The 7916-nt window shown below is 37.4% G+C and overlaps 1 gene segment (V, D, J or C); it reads right to left on the bottom strand.

Annotated features, from left to right (window-relative positions):
- Positions 1 to 3107: 3107 nt before the first annotated feature.
- Positions 3108 to 5203, bottom strand: LOC306765559 (immunoglobulin heavy variable 3-43-like). The segment is given in 3 exons: positions 5155 to 5203; positions 4975 to 5052; positions 3108 to 3418 (listed from the first exon to the last, which is right to left on the bottom strand).
- Positions 5204 to 7916: the final 2713 nt, after the last annotated feature.

Below are 7916 nucleotides of genomic sequence, written 5' to 3'. Positions count from 1 at the left end.
TCCCCTTTTAATACCAAGGCTAAGGTCGGTGGAAGACTCCCCAGCCCCAAGGAAACTGCCATGAACAGAATTTAATCCATTAAGATCCTGCGTGGCAAGAAATGTTTCTTGGAGGCACAGAATATCACAGCGTTCAAACAACTGATCGACAACAATCCGGCGAGCTTTATCATCCGCGCTCTGAGTTAAGCGCAGGCCACGACAGTTGTAAGATATGATTCTTATATCCATAGCGGGAATTAATCATTGTTTGCTTCAACATTTGGTGCACGCATTGCTCCAGAGGCAGCAGCAGTGGCGTTAGCGCCCACGACACCTTTACGAGGCTCATAATAACGCCTTATAAAAGTTCCCTCCGGCCACAACTCTGGATTATACATCGTATCTACTTCAGTACATTCTGCAGACACTTTGAATGAAGCATACCTACTGCTAACGGTGGCAATTTTTGTACAAGTGACGTCTTGCCCAAGTTTGTCTTTTAGATACGCGCATAAGGTTTCCGCTTCCACGTCAGGTGAGAATTTGGATGCAAAAACTCTCACCAATTTGGTTGTAATCGCTTTGATGTTCCCAGATGATCCGGTACCAACAATAGCTTTACCACGTTTCCTCAATCCAGGTGCAGGCTGCCCCAAGCGCGAAGCTGGTTTGACAGCCGCTAGGTCCTTTTGTCGCCTTTTCCCATGTTTGGCAACCTGGCTCCACGTTGGGGAACAAGGCATCGCTGGGTCATTTCTCTCAGAGTGTAACTCCCTCTCCACTGGCAGAGACGATGCATCGGTGTCCCCCACTCGGTCAAGCCCCGCTTCAAGGGCGCTGGCTTGGTCCGAAGAGGTGTTAGCGCTGTTAGCCACCACACATGGGTCCTGTGCTCCTCGGCCGGCGCAGCCATGGTGCGCACGCTGCTCCAGGGCGCACAGCCGACTGCTTACATCCACCGTGACAGCCCGGAGGCCCTCGCTGACTTCGGTCTGCAAGTGTACTGCCCGCTTCAATGCAGATACTTCAGAGTGGAGATTCTCCATTTTACGGAGCAGACCACACACATCCATGTTTGTAAAAGACACCGGAGGCAATTCATCCAGATAGTGAGAAACAAATCTTGGGATGTTGTCCCCACATTCATTCATCACTTTAAGACAGGCCTTTACATTATTAGCGTCTTTGTTCGCTCCCTTGTGAGAGATGTTGCGCTGCGTAGTGTGGCAAAGATCAAACAGCGTCTTCTTTGACATCTCAATCCATTCTGAATCAAACGTGTTAGTTGCCAAAAGTACAATCTCATCCTGGCTCAGTGTCCTTAGTTTCATTGAGAGGAAGTGTAAAAATTCATCCTCAACAATAATTTTGCCATCAATGGTTGTATAAATCTCTGGTTTTAATCGAACCTTGGCAAACACAGGAGCTTCAGAGAAGCGTGCGACCACCCCGTCCGCCATCTTCATCTATCCATATATCACTATATATATATATATATATATATATATATATATATATATATATATATATATATATATATATATATATATATATATATATATATACATATATATATATATATATATATATATATATATATTTATATGTGTGTGTGTGTGTGTGTTTGTGTGTGTTTGCGTGCATGTCTCTGTGTATATATTGCTTGTTTTGCAGTATATAGACCTGCTTTTCAGAAAAAGCAGGTCTGAACATTATAAAAGTAAACTGTTTTTCCAGTCCTCACTGGGTTCATCAGTTTGTCACCATGAACATTTTCTTTGCACAATATATGAAAAACGTTGAATAAATCTGCGAAGACTCCTCCTTCTCCTTCATAATATTAAATTTTTTTTAAAAATTATCATTTGATTTTATTGCTTTTATTCTGAGGAACATGTAGGATTATTTCAATTACTGGTTTTCATCATTTTTTAATGGTAGAATAATATAGGATCAAACACTACACAAAAACTAACCAATCCACTCCATTCCTTTCCCTGCAGGCTGTCTGATAAAATGTGTCCACCAGCTGCTAACAGAATAAGAAACCTCACAGGTGATGGTCAAACCATGACCTGCCTCCACAGTCGTAGAGGCTGGCTGTGTCAGCTGTTCACATTTCACACCTGTGGAAGAAAACATGTTGCACATCAGAGTAATAACCGTGATCAGTCAGTGTGGACTGATACTATCAATGTAGACTCACAGGATCCAGCAGCCAGCAGCAGCAGAGCTACAGAGAACATGTTGCTGTTGAAGCTGATCTGATATCAGCTGCTTTTCTTCTGCTGAAAATAACAGCATGAGCTCAAATGTTTATATTGGACTTCCAGGAAGTTCAGCTTTTGCATAGGGAGGGTCATTAATCAGTCATACAAGGGAGATGGACTGTCTGTTCAGATACTGAACTTAAAATGACATTGTGAACATTTATTTAGAGACATTTAAAAAATATTCATCCATTCTCCACATTTCAGACAATATCTGTCTAAAAACAGCCTTTGTTAAAGTTATCTTTACATGTATTTCCATTGTACTCTTATCTGTGGGATTACTTGCAGAACATGGACAGAGCTGACAGTACTGTTTATGTCTGAACTGCACAATTTTCTTTTATTTTTAAATGCATTTTTTGTGCAAAACTAAAACTACATTTATTCTTGTCCTGGTATGTAATACAATTTGATAGTAATGGAGGCCTGACATCACTTGTTCATAGAATGAAACCTTTGATGATGATTTGTTTTCACTAAAGACAAACAAAAAAGACATTTTAAAATCCAATAGTGGGACATCAGACTGTAAATATTTTAATAAAGGTAACACTTAAGTAAAGATGAAATCCTTTTATTTACACAATTGTTCAAGCACTATCTAATGCTGTGATATTGTAATAAATACATGAGTTTTATGTGTAACCATTTTATATTATACTATATGGTTACCATTATAAACATGATTAAGTGAAGCTCTCTTTTAATGTACTCCTAAAACAACTCAGATGTATAATAAATATAATTTGATTTTGACTGGATGAAGGAAACTTTATAAATGGGAAATTGAGAAAGTGAGACTTTGTCATTACTTAACATGTCATGTTTTTGTACAGTGTTTCTGTTTCTGTATCACTGTGATGCTCGAGCACAATAATAAACAGCAGAATCTGCAGTTGTCAGACTGTTCATCTGCAGATACACCTGCTTTATGTTGTTGTCTCTGGAGATGGTAAACCGGCCTTTCACTGACTCAGAGTAGTAGATGCTGCTACTGCCACTGTTGATGTAAGCAATCCATTCCAGTCCTTTCCCTGCAGCCTGTCTGATCCAAGCGTTTTCATAATCACCACCGCATCCTGAATATGTACAGGTCAGTCTGTGGGATTCTCCAGGCTTTTTAACCACTGATTCAGACTCAGTCAGTGTTTGTCCATCTGTACCTGCAGATATGAACACAGATCATGAGTACATTCAAATTTTCTTTTTATCAGTGTGGTGGTGAGCACACGTGTGTCATGTGGCTCAGGTTGGCCCCTGGTTTCTTTAGTTTATAGAGTTATTTGCTTTTAAATAGGTCTTAACAGTGGGTTTTGTACCCAACTAATTTTAGCCTCAAATTTATGTTTTTAATAAATAGTTTAAACTCCCTCCCACGTCTCTTCTTTCAACAGGAGCACCCTGCATTTATTTCCTGGAGCCCTGTGCTCCAGGTGGCATTGTCTGGTATTAAATAAAAGTTAACTTTCTCATTTTACTTTTTGTTGTTCAGTTATTTTTGTTAAGGCCTTGCCACTCTACCACGTCAGCATGTTTTTCCAGCAGATTTTACATTCTTACCAGTCAAAGTACCAAACACTGTGACTAAAACAACCAAGTGAACAGATCTGATCATTGTAAAAGTCAGTTATGTGTTGAATCCTCAGTATCAGATTTGTCAGATTGTGACCCTGAAAGACATTAAATAGATGAGTTTGCATTGACTCCTCCCTCTTGACAAGAAAAAAAGATACATAATAATAATAATAAAAAAAAAAAAAAACCTTGGCTAATCTATCACTTGAATGCATTTCTTTTCCTGATGGAAGAGTTGACTTCTTGCTTTTACTGATAACCTCATCTTAATTTATTTATTATAATATTGTTCAAGAAAATAGTGACAAAACTTAAGGCATGCATGTGTTTTGTTGACTTTGTTCATTCTAAATTGACTAATTATCTTCTCTTTAACACAGACAGTATTGCTTATGTGTTTGTATTGGTGTTCATTGACACCATTATGAGCTTTATTTGCAAGGAAAGTCAATGTTGTTTCCAGTGTGGACACTGCATCGCAGAAAAACAAATATATAGAGAAAATGATTTAAAAAATCATAAATACTCTAAATACAACAAATTAATGTAACTTAATGAGTAAAGTACATTATGAGACTGACTTAAAATATCAGTCTGTCATCAGGGTTTTCATTGACACTTGGAAAGTATAAAATCTGAAAAAGAGCTATGAAAAGTTTCAAAACTGATGGGAACCTACATGCAAAAATAGTGAAGCATAAATAAGCTAAAAAAAAATAAAGTGAAATGATTATGAACAATAGTGTTATAGAAGGAATGTTATTGAAACTGAAGGAAGCCTGAAAAGCAGGATGTGTTGCTTCAGCAGTGTCTGGCATCTGCTTTGTCTGTTTGTGGGTTTCTACTCCCCCCTACAGGTTTCCAGTCTTTCTTTTTGTGTCTTTTTGTTGTTTTTTTTGGACAGCCTTTGTGGTTATATTAACCAGTGTGTGACTCTGGCACAGTAATACACTGCAGAGTCTTCTGGTTGTAAATTAGAGAGTCTCAGATACCCCATTTTGTTACTGTCGTCTGCTTACTTCAACACGTCCTCTCAAACTGCTGGCAACAGAGTAGCTGCTCCCTATCCATTCAAGTGCTTTTCCTGCAGGTTGCCTGATCCAACTCATAACACAGCAGGAAAATGTGAAGCCAGATCCTCTACAGGACAGACTGAGAGTCTCTCCGGGCTGTTTTACCACCGGACTGAAAGGAATGGACTCCATTCTCTGACCTGAACAATCTGAGACATGAGAGAAGACAGAATTCGAAAGAAAAGAAACAATAATTTTTTTAATTTTTAATAATTTTTTTAATCAGGATAAAAGGAAGTGGAAGAACCCACATTGCATTGAGACGACAAGAAGCAGAATGACGAGTGTGTTCATCGTCATCGTGAGGCAGAAATGTAACCGATGATGCTTCACACAAAAAAAAAAAAAAAAAAAAAAATATATATATATATATATATATATATATATATATATATATATATATATATATATATACATATATATATATATATATATATATATATATATATATATAGAGATAGATAGATAGATAGATAGATAGATAGATAGATAGATATAGATAGATATAGATATATATATATATATATATATATATATATATATATATATATATATATATATATATATATATATATATATATATATACATATATATATATATATATATATATATATATATATAGATAGATAGATAGATAGATAGATAGATAGATAGATAGATAGATAGATATAGATAGATATAGATATATATATATATATATATATATATATATATATATATATATATATATATATATATATATATATATAGATATATATATAGATATAGATATAGATATAGATATATAGATATATAAATAACCAACTCCTGAGGGATGGGACTCACCCTGAATGGCTGACCGAGGGAGGAACAGACCTGACACTGAAAGACCCCCACAAGGGATCGGTCCCATCCAACTCCTGGCCAATAACCTGCCTCTCCACAACATGGAAGCTCCTGTTGGGCAATCAGTGGGCACATGGATCAATACATGGCGGAGACACAGAAAGGCATTGGCAAAGGAACAAGAGGAGCCAAACACCAGGTGCTGGTTGACAGAACAATCGTCCGAGACTGCAAAACCAGACCGACAAACTGCTGCACTGCCTGGATTGACTACCGGAAAGCCTACGACTCAATGCCACACACTTGGATCCTGGAACATCTGAAGCTGTACGAGATCAACAGCAGCATAAGGACCTTCTTTGCAAACTCAATGAGGCTGTGTCAGACCACCTTGGAGGCCAACTTCAAGCCAGTTACACAAGTTTCCATCAAATGTGGCATGTATCAGATAGATGACCTGTCCCCTCCGCTGTTCTGTTCTAAAGGTTCTGCCTGAACCCCCTTAGCTATTATTTAATTAATTAGCCTAGTTTATACCATGGGATGAATAACATGGCAAAATCACTAGTGGCACTAAAAGAAGATTTCTGTGTGTACAGTGTGCAGCATTGAACTTTACAAAAAAATAACACGTGTCACTTCCCTTGCATGTGGTAACATAGAGGGGGAGGAGTGGGATGACTAATTCATATCATTTATATCATGGTCACTAATAGTTGTGCAAGTTAAATTACTGTCATTTCATTCCATTACAGTCATCACCATAGCAACGCCTTAATTAACTGATTCAAATCAGCTGCTTTTGACATATGAAAGCGAGAAATGTGCTGTACTTAACATCAGTTGTTTAGCATAAAAACTACATTTAGGTCAACATAAACTAGCTCCTATAAGTTAGCATATTAAGCAAGTTATGTAAAAAAAAAAAAAAAAAAAAAAAAAAAAAAAAAAAAAAGAGAAACATTTGTTATAAAATGTTTACCGTGTCCATAGTGGGACATGCAGCAGCATTCTAGACTCCACGTCGTGCCGTGAAATGCCGCTCCTCGTTGTTTAATCATTACACGTCGGACTGTATTTGTTTGCTGCCTGTCTCATGACTTGAAGGGAAGTCATACGATTGTAACAGTTTAACAACACCAAAAAAAAAAAAAAAAAAATTCTGAATGATCGCTTAACACAGATTCCTTTAAAAATAACACAAAAGACACATAAAGCTCTAAATATTTTCATGTCAGAAATGTGTGCATTTTAAAAATATATTTATTTATTTCTGTGTATTTATGAACTTTTCATCCAATAAAGATACTTTTTTAAGGGCCATATATGGTATTTATCTTGGCTAATACAGCATACAAATAAATTATGCTCCTCTGATGTAAGCTGTCAGGCATGGATGATTGAATTGTCGCTGACAAATTGTAAAATTGGCCTTGTAAACATCTTCCATGAGCCACGTCTCTTCCCTCTCATGTCTGTTTAGCAGCTCTTCTGAATTTTGAGGACAAAGAGTACCAGGTACAATGGGCATTTTTAAAGTTTAACTATTATGTGCATTTCAGGCTAATTTATTTTTATTTCTGAGACCAGAAGGGCTGGGATTGATCGAGTTATTGTCACAAATCGCTTTATTTATTTCAGACCGACCCTCTCCGTAGGCTGTCAGATCAGCCTGCGGGCAAAACGAGTGGATTGAGACTCTTCCGCATTAAGCCCCGCCTCCCACCACTGCACTACATCGGGAGCACACACCACACCTGCTTTCGCCGTTTTTTATCATCTCATAAACAGAAGGATTAGGCTAATATGAAGTCAGTAAAAAAAAAAAAAAAAAAAAAAAAAATACAATGTCAACACATAGCATACAGCCCTACATGTTGGAACTTGAATCAGACCCTGAAAGCAAAGAGGAAAACAGCAACCCACAGCAACGAATGCAGCAGGATGTCTCTCTTTGGTAAACTCACCAGCCATCGTTCAAAATAACTTTATACGATGTTTTCCACAAGCCTGATGTATTTGTACATGCCCTTGTTAACCAGTAGAAGGTAACCAATCACCGAACCTTATCCCCCAGGACGTGACAAGGATTTTGAAGTAGAAAAAACTCTCGGCGACGCGTTTTTTTGTCGTCATGGAAACCGAATGGAGAAAGTGCTAGAACTCAAACTCAAACATGCGTTTAGG

Source organism: Telmatherina bonti (assembly GCF_933228915.1).
Source record: "Telmatherina bonti genome assembly, chromosome: 14".
Taxonomy (NCBI): domain Eukaryota; kingdom Metazoa; phylum Chordata; class Actinopteri; order Atheriniformes; family Telmatherinidae; genus Telmatherina; species Telmatherina bonti.
The sequence above is the reverse complement of the archived record's forward strand: the minus strand, read 5'-3'. Positions and strand labels throughout refer to the sequence as shown.